Raw genomic sequence first — 18,004 nt, 5'->3', positions numbered from 1 at the left:
GAGGCTGAGGGGAGACCTTATTACTCTCTACAACTACCTGAAAGGAGGCTGTAGCGAGGTGGGGGTTGGACTCTTCTCCCTAGTAACAAGTGATAGGACAAGAGGAAATGGCCTCAAGCTGTGCCAGGGGAATTTAGGTTGGACATTAGAAAAAACTTCTTCACTGAAAGCGTTGTCAACCATTGGAACAGGCTGCCCAGGGAAATGGAGGTATTTAAAAGAAGGGTAGATGTGGTGCTTGAGGATATGGTTTAGTGGTGGACTAGGCAGTGATAGGTTAGCGGTTGGACTCGATGATCGTAAGGGTCTTTTCAACTTTAACGATTCTATGATTATATATCCAGCTATTACAAATTACTACCAACAATCAATAATATAGTATCAATCAAGCAGCAGTCAATAATAGCAGCAATCAATCATATAGCAATAATCAATATAATGACCAATAACAGCAACAACCAAGTAAGTATATATTGTTACAGGTTACTACAAATCTATTGTTAGTGAAGCAACTTATCACCAATACAATAGCAGGTACACTTATGATAGATTACTTAAATGGTTATATGATACCATGTCAAGTGAATTAGACAGTTTTCAGAAAGGGCCAAACCATCTCAAAGGGCAGGACAAACCAGTCACCAAGAGGGACCCAACCATCCAGAGGTGGGAGGAAAAACTGAACCAACCCCAAAAGTGGACCCAAACCAGAGACTAGTAAGGTAACATACAGAGTCCCACTTCAGAAATGATATGTAGTCAGCCAGGTATCCCCAATGACAGTCCAATATCTCATAGAAAGTTTTTGCAGAATTCAACTTATTTAGGAAATTAAAAGTATATACAACATGGGATTTTCTCAGAGAGACAGAATCGCAGAATTGTAGGGGTTGGAAGGGACCTCTGGAGATCATCTTGTCCAACCTTTCTGCTTGAGCAGGGACATTAAGACAGGGGGCACAGGAACATGTCCAGGTGGGTTTTGAATGTCTCCAGGGAAGGAGACTCCACAACCTCCCAGGGCAGCCTGTGCCACTGCTCTGGCACCCTCACAGGAAAGTTGTTGTTTCTCATATTGAGGTGGAACTTCCTGTGTTCCAGCTTGTGCCCATTGCCCTTGTCCTGTCATGGGGCACCACTGAAGAGACCAGTCCCATTGTCCTGACACTCACCCTTTAGATATTTATAGGTATTTATGAAATCCCCCCTCAGTCTTCACCAGGCTGAACAAACCCAGGTCTCAGCCTTTCCTCATAAGGTTGATGCCCAGCCCCCTGATTATCTTGGTAGCTCTCTGCTGCACTTGCTCAAGCAGTTCCTCATCCTTCTTAAACTGAGGGGCCCAAAACTGGACATATGCTCCATTTTGGATACAAATCAAGTGCTTTTTTATAGTGCAGAGACACAAGAGAGTGTAGGACCCCACCACTTTGAGTGGCTAATAGATGCTGTTAATGTCTGTTCTTCACCTGGAACAGCCAGTAGGTAATGTTTCTGTTCTTTCAGTCCAATTTTATTTTCCCAGACTGCTTCCACTTCTTCAGACAATCAGTTGCTGTTACAGCTTCCTGTGTTTTGTGCTTACTGATGCTATCTCAGGATGTCACCTCTTTCCAGGTTTCCCACATGTACTTCAGCTACACTTTTCAAGGATGTTTCTGATCCCAGGGCCTAGTTCTCAGGGTTGCAGCTCCCAGACCAGCCGGCATTTTCTTTTGTTAATAATTTTCCCCTTCCTAACCAGGCTACCTTTCTGGAGACTCACATCACAAAGTTATAGTATTAGTTATGACTCAGAGTAAAATCCCAAACTAACACACATAGAGCACTGTTATTCACCTTTTACAGGCTTCTCTGCTGATGCTAGAGGAACAGGAAAGAGAAGCTAAATATCACACCATCTACAAACATTTGCCCACTGGGCAAATGATCTTCTGGAGCTGAGTGTGTGTCCTCAAAGTTTCATGTATAAGTCTAGGAAGTATGTCCTGCCAAAGAATTTTGCTCTTTCAAAATCTGCGTCTAAGCAATCAGATCCTTCCATTACTGAACTCTACGGTTTACAAGAAATCCTCATTATAGCCTTCATCTTTATTGGCAATGGCCACTGGTGACCTTTCACTAGCCAGTTCATCTCTCCATGTTTTTCCTTCTGGAAAATGGATATTTACTTCTATTGTGAAAAAAATCATGATACATTGCAGACAACATGAGTGGTATTACAGATATTACAGTCGCTATTTTTATTATTACAATGCGGGGAGGGGAAGAAGGACTATTTTGGGATCATGCCTACTGTTTCTGGAGCTTGTGGAAGGAAGGTGTCAACAGTCAGTACAAGAGTACTTGTAAATATCGAGATGTCTTTTAAATTTAAAGATGGACCTGTTGCTATATATTTATGATTTGAATAACACTCTCCACCTCTGTCTGCCAGACTAAATATTTATTAAGAATTTTTTAAATTATTGAGCTCCAGAGAGAATTTGAAAGACATTCTTAAATTCACAGACTTTTTAGAATTTTCCTATAGGTTGAGTCTATTAACTACAGTGAACAGGCTAAAAATCACTCTGAGGATCGTAACAAGCCACTCACTATGCGATACATATAATTCCCTTGTACCTGCTTGTCTTGTGCCTGTAAAAAACAATTTCTCACCACTGCAGGATTTAGCTTTTAGTTTCTAAGTGGAATAATCTTCTTCAGTTAAGTTCAGAATTAGACTCAGCTTCCCTTGAGCCCACCAAACTGTTGCCCATCACACAAGTACAGGAGTTCTTTCACACTTCCTAATAAATCAGTAGAAATCCCTGGTGATGTTCCATCAAGGTATGTGTTATATCTTTGATTCCTAAGTGGATGAATTCAAAACAGAAATTAAAGGATAATGTGAGATAGGAGAAATGACCAACCCATGGAGTAGTTGTAAGTGTTTAAGTTCTATTTTAAATTACCTTGTCTTTTAAAAGGCTTGGGCTGAAATGTGATAACCTGTGTAATGACCAGTAGACTGGATAATGAGCCTGAGGAGCAATTTCTTCCCTTTAATATTCCCTGGTATACCTACCCTCTGTGTCTCTTCTCATATTCCCTTTTAATATTCACCTGTGAAGACTGTACAATATCAGAAATAGATCAAAGCAGAAAAGCAGAAGAAAAAGATACTAAATGGAAAACATTGCACTAAGAATTCAAAAGCAGTCTTACAACATACATGCACAGTGGAAGTACTGAGTTTTTTGTAGCAAGCATATTCTTCAGTGCAACCTACAGTACAAGGCCTCCCAGAGGATATTTAGGAACACACTGTCTTTGATTTTAATGGAAACTATGTTTGCTGAGGATGGTACTGTCTGCCTTGCAGTCACCAGGTAGCCTGGTTGCAGAGCAGGAACCTCTTGCCTGTAGTATAGACACAGATAGCAAAACCCTCTTCCACTGTCTAAAGATGCCTGGAGTTTCCTCCAGTTCAATGTGGGAGGCATTACATTTCCTAGAGAAGCGTCTTTCTTCCATATAGCTGGTGTTGCCCTGACACATTTCTGAAATAGCTAGAAACGGTAGACCCATTTGATGTAATAGGAAAGAGGTTAAATGAAGTGGGAGGAGGATCTGATTTAGCCACTTCAAGAAAAAAAGTATAATTACTGTATAGGCAGGTGAGCAAAAGGTAAATATTTTTCTGAACTGTGCTGCATCAGAAGCAGTAGATTTGTTTAATAAATTCAGGAGAGCAAGTCAATTGCCAGCATGTTTTAAGGAAACATGAAGGATATTGCGCTTCTACACAAAATGAAACTTTAAAAGGGCATAGCTTTCCTGTTAGAGGTCAAAAGCAGGAGAAAGATCTATACACCTCTCAAGCTATTTTTTCTCTATCTAACTAGAGCAGGTCTCAATCAGATATCTCCCCAAACCTATTATCTCTCTATTTCCCTCTCCTACCTTGCCCTTCCACAATATTTAATAATTTTATCACTCCTTTCCCTTTCTAACACAGAAAAAATCACTGATTCTTAAGTGGTCAATAATGAGAATGTAATTTGTCTTGTCTGAGGTTCACTGGGAGACTGCATAGCCCTACAGTAAACTATTCTTCACAGCCTTCCTGCATAGCCTTTCTGTGGATACTGATTTTACACCTCCTTTCCGCTCTAATTTCCTGTTCACTCTATAGTATAGCATCTATTAGTCACAGAAAGTTGGAAAGTGTGAGACTGCAGCTGGAATACTCTGAGGCTTGCAAATAACCACAGAAAGGTTTTAGACCTTTGGGTGTAATGGGCTGTAAAAGCAGTGATTTATTGTTTCTTCCAGTTACTGGAATCTAATGGCTAGCCCACCTTCTGCAGAATTCAGTGATCTGCAGATGATGCTATCCAGTAAGAAGTTTGAATAAACTGTGGTTCTTTTCCTCTTAATGCATCATACTTCCATGTTATTGAGCAATGCTTTTTTGCACAATTATTCTTTTGACATTCAGTTCAAAGCTGAAAATACAACAGAATTATTTTTATTTTTAAAAAAGTTTTATAAAACGAAATCTGTGACCATTAGTAGAAAAAAACCCAGGTAAATTGTTCCTGTTATTTCACATTAAATCAGTCCAAAAATAAGAAATATTAATATATAGGTATATGGATATGTATGAACACGCAGTATCACCTTATACTGTACACACACACTCAAACAGATCATGTATATATACCTCTGTAACTTATGCAAGAGAAAGAAACTCAAGGAAATAGAAAAGTTAAGTGCAAGTTACATGTAAGATAAATTATTTGGCTTTATTTCAACAGAGAATTTATATTCTTCTTTTTAATTTCTTCTACAAAAAATAAAGTCCCAACACATATATATATATATAGAACTGAAACACCACAGGATGACATGATTCCTAAGTGCAATGTGTTTCTTTCCCAGGTGTGGCTGTAAACCCTGCAGGCAAATGATTGATCAGCTTAATAATATCTAGGAATAAGTACCAAAGCTGATGTGAGGATGCGAAATTTTTATGCTCACTGTAATTCTATGGCCAAAAAAGAAACACAACTTTTATGTAAATTCAATAATTTGTTGTTAGTATAATTTAAACCGTAACTGTCTACTTCAAGAATTCTTATTAGTTCAGTTAATTTTATCACAGGAAAAAGAAAGAAATAGAAAATAAAGAAAATAATACTATTGCAGGAGTTGTTGAAATTTCCATGTGCACACTTCTAATATTTGGCACTTTTATGGTATTAAGTTTGATTTTCCAACACCTGGCTCCAAAGGTTGTCTTCAGCCTGGGGGGAGGGTACAGCTAGTTGTCAACATCCTGAGTCCTTCACTGTGATTCATGCGAATGATTTATTCCTTCTCATCTAAAATTCACATGGTGACATTTTTATGTTTGCCAACATGCTCACAACTCGCTGTTTGTTCACTGGTTTTGAAGTACATGCTTCATCTGGATTAACTACTTATGGTGCATTTTACATATGTTAGATACATGTTTTTTGTCCTATTTGTTGCATGTAAAACTGATTTTGATAGGTCTGCATCTCCTTAGCTGACCATTAGTGGTTTGTTTATAGCCATTGGGTGTCCATCATCAGCCTGTGTCCTTTCTCTTGTCATTGTGTGTCTACCCCTCTCTACATTGCATCCTGCATCCCCAGTTTTGGTGCATCTCTTTTGTCATACCATGGTTATATTCCTCTATGCTACGTCATTATTTTAGAGTCATAAATATTAGATTATACACAGAATAACTACCTGTTACTACTACCTATATGAAAATTGTGCCATAGAAGGAAAAGCAAAAGTAAAATTAAATGGACCTAGTTACCTGGTCATTTCTAAGATTGCTGTTACAGCTCTACCAGCTACAAGAAAGTTTAGTTAGGTGAAACAAGTTCAGACAAAGTAAACATGACAAGTCCCAGTCTTGAAGCCTTGCAAAGTTAGTACAGAGACCGTGGCCTGTTAAGCAGTGACAATATCTTACTCACTGATGATATCCAAGAAACACTTGGGCAACGCCCTCAGACACATGGTGTGAATTTTGGGGTTGTCCTGTGCAGGGTCAGGGGTTGGACTTGATGATTCTTGTGGGTGCCTTACAACCCCTACCATTCTGTGATTCTGTGATTCTATGTATTATCATTAGTGATTAAAAACATACAAATACTGTAAGTGAATGGGAAGTGAGATCTAATTCTCTCTCTTCCAATATGCTTGCTTCACGTCATGGTTTTAGCTGGAATAGAATTAATTTTATTCACTGTAGCTGGTACAGTTCTCTGTTTTGGACTTAGTATGAGAATAATATTGATAACACATGGATGTTTTAGTTGTTGCTGGGCAGTGCTTGTACTAGTCAAGGACTTTTCCAGCTTCCCATGCTCTGCCGGGTGCACAAGAATCCGGGAGGGGAGGGGGCACGTCCAAGACAGCTGGTCCAAACTGACCAAAGGGATATTCCATATCATATTACATCATGCCCACTACATTAACTGGGGGGACTGGGGGAAGCAGAGATTGCAGCTCAGGGACTGGCAGCATCAGTCAGTGGGTGGTGAGCGGTTGCATCATTTGTTGTTTGCGTTTTTTCCCTCCTCCTGAGGTTTCACCTCTCTCTCTCACTCTCTCTCTCGTTATTTTCCTTTTTATTATATTATTATTATTGTTGTTGTTTCTATTGTTTTATTTTAATTATTAAGCTCTTCTTATCTCAACCCACAAGTTTTCTTACTTTGGCCCTTCTGGTTCTCTCCCCCATCCCACAGGGGTCAGGGGAGTAAGCAAGTGGCTGCGTGGTGTTTAGTCCTGACTGGTGCTAAATCACGACAATTCATCACTGGTTTTCTGTAATCTTTCTCTTCATAATCTTTATAAAATTTCACTTTTTTCTTCAAGGTGAGACAGCCTCTGACAGAGAGGTGAGCAGTTTGCCTTTCTCTACCTCACAAATCTAAATAGTTGCTGAACTGCAGACATAACTTTGAATCATTCAAGCAGTACTTGATTGAGCTGTAATATCACTTAGGTAAATTCTTATCCACTAGGCTGGTCTACAAAATGTTAATGAGAACAGCATCAGAGTTTTCCCCATGTACTGATTTCTTTTTATAAATATGCAATGTAAGTGCAAACTACTGTCCAGTCCCTGATTTCAGTACCTTTCTAAAGGCAAGGTCTAGGTAAATTTTTCAATTCGAACTTCAAGGCCAATACAGTGAGGAAAGATTGTTCATAATTCTCAAGTGCATTAGCTATGAAATTGGTAGTTAGTTCTACCACAGTGCCTTTGGTAGAATGACTTTAGACATCTAATATGTTTCCTGGTAACAACATAGACAGGTCTGACTAGGATAGTTAATTGTCTTTTATTTATTTGCTTATTTTTTACTAAGCCCAAAATTATTAAATAAATGTAGTTCCTGGCTGCTGACTGATTCCCAGGAAAATATCTTAAGTAGACAATAATTTGGAATGGGAAGACATTCTTGTGACTCCTTTAATCAGGATAAAGTATTGCAAAAGTCAAGGTAAGAAGCACCTGAGAACTTAATTTAGGTTGGGTACAAGAAAAACTAGGAAAAAGGAAATCTTTAAGATGATATAACAGTGTTTACTGTTTAGTTAATAAAGACTTGTGCAGGAAATAGACAAGTTTTCAGCCTTTATGTGAAAGTAAATTAATCTAAAATCTCACATAGCATCACAACATGTGTTTTTTATTCGGTTGGTTGGAGTTTTTTTTTACTTTTCTAATTGAGGATGCTAACAATTGTTAAAATTTACTGAAACTGTTGTAGTTTCTCTGTTGTTGCCAATTTAACTTAATGATTAGATATCTAGGTAGAAGAGACTCTGGTTCAAATAATAATTATTTTAAGGAGGTCTTATGCTGTATTTTTTAGGAAGAAAAACCAAATGATGACACATGCCTCTAGCATAATTTCAAATTAATAATTTCAAAATTAAGTAATCAACAAAGATGTAATTGCATGTTGTCTGGAAAAGGCCACTTAAAAAAAATAATATGAGAAAGCATCTTTAGAAAAATGCTTATGAGGTTGTTTAAATTCAAACAACAGAAATTATTTTATATTCCTTCCATTGTAGATGAATATACATAAACACAAAAGACTAATAATGTAAATTTGTAACTTTTCCATTCTTCTCTACTAGTCTTTTTTTATAGGGTAGCAGATAAAAAAGAAGCCTTCATTCCCTTTTCATTTTTTGTTGTTGCAAGAAATACCATTTTTCCCCTTAACAGCATAAAACAAAGCACTTCTGAATTCAGTATCCATTCCTAAACAAGAAAGGTATCTCAGATTTAGTTCATACAGCCAACCAGCATCGCCATGTCATGCAACATACAAGGAATGATATATCATTCAGATGAACAGATCTCCACATACAAGAAGGGCTGAGTGATCCAAGGCTTCAAATACAGCTCTACACATATATATCACTTTATTTCTTTTTTTCTATTCCACAGATTACTGAAAAGGAGTCCTAATACATTGTGATTCAGTTCAGCCCCTGAGCAACATCAGTTTTCACACATACGAGAACTAATCTGTGGATGTAACTTCTGTTTTGAAGACAACTTCTGTACAGCCAATAGGAGAGTTGAGGTAGTGGATATTTAAACTAAACTGCTTTTGGAATATGTCTATAAGCTTTATTGCTTGTATACATTAGTTTATAAAATGAAAATTGAACACACAAGCTCTCACCAGCAATTTAACCTGAATAAGCTAGAAATGGAACACAGATTAAAAAAATAAATCCAGTTTTCTGGATAATATTGTTATGTTTCTTATCATGGTATTGTAGAAAGTTCTTTCTTGAAATTGTTTAACACTCCTTGTAAATGTTTTAAAATAATCCTGTAGTATACCCTTAACCTGGGTGCACTGAATCGCTTTTTAAAAATAATTCTTGTCTTATATTTAATAACATTTTATTAGTTCTGCAAATCTCTGTAGATAAGATTTAGAAACAAAGTCTATACTGCATCTCTAACCTTCCAGGTATTTCAGTCTGGCTTGGTCTAGCTCTAGAATACGGTGGGCTTGTTACAGGAATCTGAAATCACAGGCAGGTTCTCATGAAGGTACACCTAAAGGTCAAGGATAATGCACCCTGCTAGGCAGAGTCTGTTCCCTACTAATATTAAGTGGTTTTGTATAACTCAGTGCATGTTTTATTAGAATATTTGAATAAATACAAATCTGTATTAATGAAGCAGGTGAATGTCAAAAGTGGTGTGCTTATTAAGAGCCTGTTGTGATACAAACCCATGCAATATAACAGCTGTAGGTATAAGTCATTTGAATCTGATATTCATTATCCAGATGAACAATGGATATTCACTTTAAATTTATCATTAATACAGACACAGATTGAAATAAGATGGAGTAAACGTCTGCAGTTTTCTGTTAACTGGTGTGCTCCATCATTTAGTATCTGAATGACTTATGATCATGTAGTTCAGAACACCTCTAATTAATTTTTGGAGCTGAGTCTTTATTCTCAACCTCAAACTATGGTTTATTAATAGGTCAACATAAAGAACTTGCTAAAGTGTAATGTGTGGCTGTGCAAACATATTTGGAAGCACATAGTTCATTGCTGGATGTCAGATGTTTTACTTGCCTACCCAACTAATTGAGAATCATATCAGAAAACTAGAAAGCCGTTGTAATGAATGAGACAGACAGTGACCTCCAAACAGACATAACTGAATTAGAACTGATGAACTTGATATGAGTAGATTCACAGTGCCATTTTAAATATAACACAGTTTAATTCATTTTCCTCCTCTTGACAATGTATTGCAACCACTAAAAGCATAGGAAAGATTGGCAGGTGAATTTTAACTTGTTTTCTCTGCACAAGCCTTATTACAGTAGAAGATTTACTGAAGGATATTCATTATATAGAAAAGCATTTTTGATCTGAGTGCATGCAAAGTGGGAATTCTGGCATCTAACAGGTGTCTTTAATGTCCTTGAGGAGCAAGACGTGATAGGAAGAGAGAAGAGCAAAGAGTTTTTTCCCAAGATATAAATGAAAAATCACTTTCTCTTATCTTTCTTGCTAAAGATCAGCGAAGATAAATTTAAGCCATAATTTTGTTTGAAAATTTAACTTCCTAACGATTTCTGTTTCTCAAAATAATAGCTGTTTATAGGCTGAATAATTGTGTATACTGTGACAGAACTCAGTCTTTAGGCTGGAGGCTTTTGATAGTCCTGTTTTAACAAATATAACAGGATCATTTATGTAGATATTCTTTCTACATAAATCTATAATATCAGGTGACAGAATTAACTTCTGGCTTGCCAGCCTTTGTGCATGATGTTAACTTAATGTTCTGTTGCAATAGAGCAGAACAGTGTCTTGTGTGTTCTTCTTAAATTCATGTGATTCAGTGCTAATAAATGTTAAAGTGTTAATTTATAGAAATTCCTATGTAAAAAAATAACATAGATTGCCAGTGAAACACAAATTATACTGTGTTCTGTTCCACTTCTATAAAGAAGGAAGTTGATTTGGCACAATTTTATGCCTAAGCAGGACCTGCTTATTTACTAGTGAAGAATATGGCCTCAAAACAATATCTTTGGTACCCCACGCCCTCAACCTCTCAGTAAGTACATAGTGTGAAATAAAACAGATTTAGGGAAAACACTCAGCTCCCCTGGCTACAGTTGCTTGAATTTTTTCTCATCTCTGAGGTCCAGGAATACCTTCATCCCTCTTTTCCCAAAATGCACAAGATGTCCATTTTTTTGCCTAAGATTCTGCTCATTCCCTTGTTTCTGTTCTTTCATTTCTGTGGACTTATCTTTTGTTGGATGTCCCAGGAATAAAGCTTACATACACAACTGTTAAATCAAAATAGCTGGTGCATGTCAAAGTCTGATTCTTCATTTTAAGTTAATCACTCAGATAAATGTTGAACAACAGCAACAAAGCTTACATAAACAAAAGAAATCTCTCAGATGCGTATTTTTGAATAGACTGTGTCAGTCTTTTTATAGTATCTATCTTTACCATGTGGACCTTGGCATAGTGATTACATTTAACAGATCTTTTTAGAACTGATCTTTCTTTCAAATTTTGCTGGAAAAAAATTGCACCAGTTAGGAAAAACAGTTGCTAAAATTGGCTATATAGGGGGTTTGTATACTGTTATTTTAGACCATCTGAAATTCTGACAGTTGTAACAGTGATGGACAGGAAAAAAATGTGGCAGCGATTTTCAAAAATACAACTCTGCATTGTATTCCAAATGTGAAGATTTCAATAGATTAACATACTGAGAGAGTTGAAGTACCTGACATGAATTAGTCACTTTCTGTATGTGTGGAATTTAACAATCCTTAAATGGCTTGTGCTGGATAAAGGAAAATCAGAAAAATGACCTTTATCTTTGTTACTACTGCAAATCATGTTGTTCCACTGTTCCAGTGATGCGTAGAGGTGGAAATAACGGAGATGAGTACAATAGACTTTTCCATAGACTGAGTTTTCCAGGTCATTTAATTCTCTCTGGTGTCTTCCAAACCTTTCCAACAGAGCTAATGATAACAGATTGCCACATTATCCTGTTCGTGGTGACCCGTTTGGGTAGCTGCCAGAAATTCTACTCACTCAAAACTATGGGTGAAAAAAAGCATTTACTGAATTCACTTCTAATGGTTATTATTATGTATTCAGGGCAAATAAAAGAATATATTTTATTATTGAGTACTTCATGTATTAAGTAATGGTTCGATTATTTTGAAAATTGATACTTTGGATCTGCGTTGTGGGTCTGCTGCAGCTGATTTTGAATTTTTCTTGCAGACTTTGACCTTCTGCCAGCTCACATTCCATGGGGATAGTTCCCCCATTTAACAAGGTTGTTTTTTCAGCATATAGCCAGCTGAAACTATCCACACTAACTTTATACTTGCTAAAAAAGAAGTAGATGTGGCTCGGGAGGTGATGAATGTAGCTTTTTCCTGGGAATTGTGATTTCCTTTCTGGTGCATGAGCTTAGAAAAGTGCAAAGGAGAAAGTCTCACCACCTGTGCATATACTGGCATTCAGTCTCAGACATTGATCATTTTAGATTTTAGCCTAATTGTTTGTATCTCTAGCTTTAACATAATTTTCTGAGAACCAGGAAGCTTGAAATCAGATACACCTTGTGATTTTTACCATAGAAAAATGACCCTGCATTTAATTAATGAGTTGAGTTAAATAAATAAATAGAAATCTCCTCATTGGCTACTTGAATATTCAGCGTTTCTTCATTTCAATCAGAATAAAATAATTTTGTAAAAGGGATTCTTCCTGGGAATTCTGCTTTTGAGATGCCTTGCTCCTGCCTGTAACTTCTACCTAATTTTGAAGAGCTAGAGGGATCTAAAATTTTGAATATTTACTGTTTATTTAAACTGATTCCTAATCTTGGCTGTCTGAAAAAGATGTGAAGTAAAATATCATTTTTCCCCTGTTTTTTTAAACTACATTTAAGTTCCTATAGTAATGTTAGATACATCATATTTGTTCCATATCACTGCAAAATTCAGGTTAAGTGTATTTCCACAAAATTCAGGCTAAGAGTATTTCCAAATGTTACTTACTATACATTAATGATTTGGTTAGGCTTTCCATGTATAAGTCTTTGTTTTCTAACTTAGGACCGATGTTCGAGCTTGCTTTGAGCAAATAAGTCACCTGCATAGCTTTCCCTTGAGTATAGATTATTCAACTAGAAATACTAAAGATGGAAAATCCCATCAGATCTATTTGAGATGTAAATGCTCTAATTAGAAAAGGTGTCTTTTGGTGTCTGTTTCACACACAAAAGGCTCAAATTTCAATATTATATAGAGCTTTGCCTGCTGGATACAACCTGTGGCAGTTCAGCAGCTGCTTTGCTAGCATCTGAATCATCTCACATGAGTAAAAACTTCCTTCTAAAGGTGGGGAGAGTAACATAGGCTGGGGAATCATGAGAGTTATGACAGGTAGTCAGGTTAATTGCACCACACTAATTTTAAAAGGAAGGTTTAAAAGGTTTTAGATTTATATGCCTGATATATTGTTGCTAATGGGCATGCTGGTATTCTGAGTAGATTCATGTTTTCAAGGCCTGAAATGGCTATAGTGATTCCCCTCTTTCCCTCCCATGTGTTTGTCATACAAATAACTAGAATTTTATGTTATACCAAATTTCTTGATTTTAATTTTGTGATTAGCTCTTGTATTTTGCTGTTCCATACTTTTGTGAAGGTTAAAATGCTACAGAATTAAGACTTGATGTTAACATTAACACTTTTTAAAGTCTTCAGATTAATGACTGAATTCTTGTTAGACTATAGTCTTGAAGTATTAAAATATTAGTACCATTTTCATTAATACTGAGTACATAACTTGATGGATGAAATTGAGATAAATATGTTTACAGTTCACTAGAGACTAATGAGAATCTAATGTGTAACATTAATAGTGGTTCACTACCTTCTGTTCTAGCAGAATGGGAAAAATAGAAATACTATTTTAAGGAATCGCATGTATTCTGGTTTCAGATCTGCTATAAATCTCTCTCCCTACAAGAAGCCAGTTTTTATACATCTCAATTTGATTTAAAGAAGAAAAGGTTTTATCCTAGGATAGTTACTTAGGCTCAGTCTGACATTACAATGAAGCCTAACCAATGACAAATCACTGAAAAACCTGTGTTCAGTTATCTCCTTGCTACCCTCTCTTCCCTGTAGCAGATCTACAGACTCTACAGCCAATGCATAACTGTAGAAAAGTTTTGTTTTGTTTTGTTTTGTCTCATTTTGCAACTAAACCAGTATACTAGGTGTGAGGGAAATTTCAAGGCAGCAAGACTTCCACTTTCTGTAGCAGCTTGCTATCAGATTGGCTTTGCTATCACACTAAGCCATGAAGCATGCTTTAATTTTTAAAGCAGGGAAGACCCCTGCACTGACATAACATCAGAAATCCCAATGTGAACAGAAGCAAACTGCATGCAGACCCACTCCATTGAAGGTGCCACTTGCCACTGCTGAATGATTAGCAAAAGTATTTGCAAAACTAAGCAGGGTAGGGCCTCACCCCCACTTCTTATGTGATTTTGGGGAGGCACCATGCTCTTCCGGAAAGCAGCAATGGTTCAATCTTGTTAAGCCATTAAGGTCCAAGCAGGCTCCAGTGTTTGTTAAAAACAGATATAAAACTTTCATAAAGACCAAATATGCCTACTTTCCACATAGTCAATATGAAAGCACAGTCTCCAACCTGGCCATGGCATGTCCAGCTGTGCCCATTGCATGGCTGTCTCCCAGCACCCAGGCTGAGATTAGCCACAAGGCAGCCACTCACTCACAATGGGGATAGATGCAGGCAGATGGATGTTGGGGAAGATATCGCACAGTCACCCACCCTTCCATAAGAAATGAGCAGGAGAAAGTCTTACATTGTCAGCCATTTGTACTTTGTTAGTAGTGACAGCAAAGTTCAAAGTGACAAACATCTGAATCTTGAAGACAGCTCATTAGCCATGCCTTTTCTGATGTTGTATAACTATTACCATTTTATATGGAATTCAGATATTCGGGTGACAGTCAGCTGTAGAAATCCCTGAGCTAGAGGTAGTTTTGGAAGATGCCCATAGTTTTTCATTTTTTTTTTTTCAGTACAGAAAACTGATGGGTTGAAATTGATAATAAAAAGCCATTAAAAGAGCTAAAGTCTCATGTAGGTTTTTCATTATACAGGTAAAATATTTCAGAATAACTAACTTCATATAAGCTTGCATGTATCTCATTTTGTATTACATTCATATACATTTCAAGTTATCAGAAGTACTTGTAGAACAGATATTTGTAATTTAGACTTAAATTACTTAAATCTAGACTTAAAAAAATATGTTAAAATGCCATAAAGATACTTATACCATGCTGCCTTTCACATGATCAGAAGGAGAGATAAAGAGGCTGTCAACACACTTTGATTGTGTCTCAGGTTTTCAAACCTGAATCCACATCCACATCTCAAGCCTTGCAAATATCCATTTGACTTAAAATTAGCTTTGGTTGCATAATGTGTATTTTTTTTTAGAAGGGTTCCAGGATACACATAGCAAAATAAAACACTTATTTAAAATATTACTTTTCTGGACTGTAAACTAGAGAAGAGGTCTGGGCAAATAGAATATATTTCTGTGTTTTTCAATGCTTTTAAGAAAATAGTAGAAAAACCACAGCCTCACACAACAGTTGAAACATTGCATAGTATAACAGAGACAGTCTGAAAATAAGCATTAAACATCCCTAATATACAGCACAACTACTTTATCAGCAGTTTTTGCAGAAAAAATAATTACTTCTGCTTTGACAGGGTGAGAAGAACCAAACCTCAGCATTAACTGTTGTCATTATATTAATTATTGCTATTTATTTGTTATATCAGGAGTATTTTTCCTGTCTTGGCCCTCAGAATGAAAGCTATTTTCTTCCTTTTAATAACACATGCAGTGGGGTTTCTAAAGAAGTTTGTAACTAATTCTTTCGAATTCATGTGAACATTGTTACTGTCTTAATCTAATATTTGGTACTGATAGAAATGAGCTCAAAATGTGTAATGATATTTTGCAAGTACTGTCTTATCAAGTTTGTCATAGCCACCTGACACAAGCAATTTTAGAAGTCAAAAGTCTTGTTAGTTAATGTTAATGAATTTGGCAGTCACACATAATTGGTCCTTACCTTGGTTTTCATTTCTTTTTATGGGATTCCATGGGGGCTTTTTGAAAGGGTAGACTTCAGATTTAATGATTGTGCAGCAGTAAAACCATCTCTTCTAACTGGTGTGTGCCTGGATTTTCTATTGCATGAAATAAACTAGATAACCGCCAAATCTGGTAAGATTAAGTATCTCCATATAAAAAGCAAAGTTCATAAAATCATAGTGTTCAGATAAAGGACCCTGGGCAGTCACCAGTCCAATCTCATGCTCATGGCATATCAGGTCTGAGGTCAGACCAGGCTGCTTAGGTCTTCATCCAGTTGGGGCTTGAAATCACCTAAGGATGGAGACTGTACAATCTCTCAGCTTGTGCCACTGCCTGACTGTCCTTATGGTGAAAAACTTCTCCTTATATTCAGGCTGAACTGCTCTCATTTCAATTTATACCTGTTGCCTCTCACCCTCCCAGCTTGCACTGCTCTGAAGAGCGTGGTTCTGTCTCCTCAGTGACCTCCCTGTAGGCCTTGGGGGCTGCTGTTAGGTCCCCCCCAAAGACATCTCTGCTCCAGGCTGAACAAGCCCAGCTCCCCCAGACTCTCCTCATGGAGCAAGCGCTCCAGCCCCCACCATCTTGGTGGCCTCGCCTGTACTCCCTCCACCTGGTCACTGTCTGTCTTGTACTCAGTGGCCCAAAACTGGATGCGGTATTCTAGATCTGGAAATTCTCAAAGAAGTGGGAAATAAGACATTCTTTTTCATTGTGAGACACGATTGAGAAACATGACTGAATTGACACATTTTTCTGATTTGAGACCAACTTTCATCTACAGTAGCATGAATCAGACTCTTTCTGGTGTACCAAAAGCAGAATTTGGCCTTCAGACACGTGCATCCAAAGTGCGGCAAAATTTCTTTAAAAAGAGGTTCTTATGTAAGTCCTCTTAAAAATTCCTGAATTCAGAAACATCAGATGGAGGTAAGAGATAATGTAAGAACCACAATGATCTAATTTGATTCTGTATGTGAATTCTTCAGTTGCTTATTTGGGTGATATTTGCAGAGCTACAGTTTCTTTTAAACATCGAGAGAAAGAAAGAGAGCAAAAAGAAACAATATCTTTTAACTGATGTGACAGACATCCCTGTTTACTTTTTTCAAAATGGGCAGGAACTGTCCCAGTTCCTATTCTGAAATGAAACAGCTGAATGGGGCAGTTCCACTCACACTGGTTGACACCAGAGGCTCATGCACAATTCTGCTTTCCCACGATACCAGCCTTGATCTCAGACCAAGAACATGGCAGTCGTTAGAACAGCAACTTCCAAGGCAGTGAACATGCTGAGGAACATCTTAAGAAACTGGTAGAAATTAACATTCTACAAATTATTTGGCAAAGTAAGACAGTTTTACATATCGGTCCCAAGTTTATTATCTTTTTTTTTTTCCTTTGACACCCTTAAGTACAGGCATGATTTGGTTTTATCCCTTTTGTCTCTTATTAGATCTAATTATTAGTATGTATATGCGATTTTTAGTGCACAGGTTTTGCTTTTAGTTCATGCTTTATCTCCTGTTTGATCATTGCACATGGTGGGGTTGTGCTTTCCTGCTTTTAGATACTGAAGTTTATATAGGTGTGGGCTGTTCACTGCTACTCCTTCTAGAGGCAAAAGGGAAAAGTATGTACATGCAGAGGAAAATGTGTATCACCCTAATGCAAATATCTGACAAAGGGGAATATTTATAGGGTGATTCCTCTGAGGTCTATTTCTAGCCAGAAAGGGAGAACAGTGTGGCTATATGAGACACAAGAGTTACAGACATTGGATCTTGCAAATAAGCGACGGCACTTTTTTTTGACTCTTGTTTTCTGGCTGTTTTTTTTTAATTATTTGTAAAGAAACATTAAAAGCATGGACTGCTTCTCTTCTGTTAAATAAATAGTGTGTAGTCTCTGTGGTTTAATAACTGAAAGTTGTAGATCACCGATTATTGTAGCAAAATAGAGCAGAAACATGTAGCTTTTTCAGTGTTTCTCTTCTTTTACTCCAAAATCTTTTCATTAAATTCTTAATTAAAAATGAACGAGCACTACAGCTTTCCTAAAACATTTATAGGAAATCTGGGATTTAAGTTATTGAAATGCTAAAAGTAAAAGTACATTTTAATCCTGTTGCCTCAAACATATTGTAATTGAATACTCCTTTAAATATAATCCCAGTTCAGGTGTTACATT

General features: G+C 36.9%; 1 protein-coding gene across 2 annotated transcripts in view; it reads left to right on the top strand.

Moving 5' to 3' along the window:
• Window positions 1-18,004, top strand: part of CNTN5 (contactin 5) — a 673,376-nt gene that overhangs the window by 195,857 nt on the left and 459,515 nt on the right. The window contains exon 2 of one of the 2 annotated variants that reach the window (XM_064441324.1): window positions 8,504-8,642. The exons of the other annotated variant lie outside the window; for it this stretch is intronic. The gene's annotated coding sequence lies outside the window, so the exon portion shown is untranslated. The remainder of the gene's footprint in view (window positions 1-8,503; window positions 8,643-18,004) is intronic. 2 annotated transcript variants of the gene reach the window in all.

This window comes from Phalacrocorax carbo, chromosome 1 (genome assembly GCF_963921805.1).
Source record: "Phalacrocorax carbo chromosome 1, bPhaCar2.1, whole genome shotgun sequence".
Classification (NCBI taxonomy): domain Eukaryota; kingdom Metazoa; phylum Chordata; class Aves; order Suliformes; family Phalacrocoracidae; genus Phalacrocorax; species Phalacrocorax carbo.
This window is presented reverse-complemented; position numbering and strand designations above follow the sequence as displayed.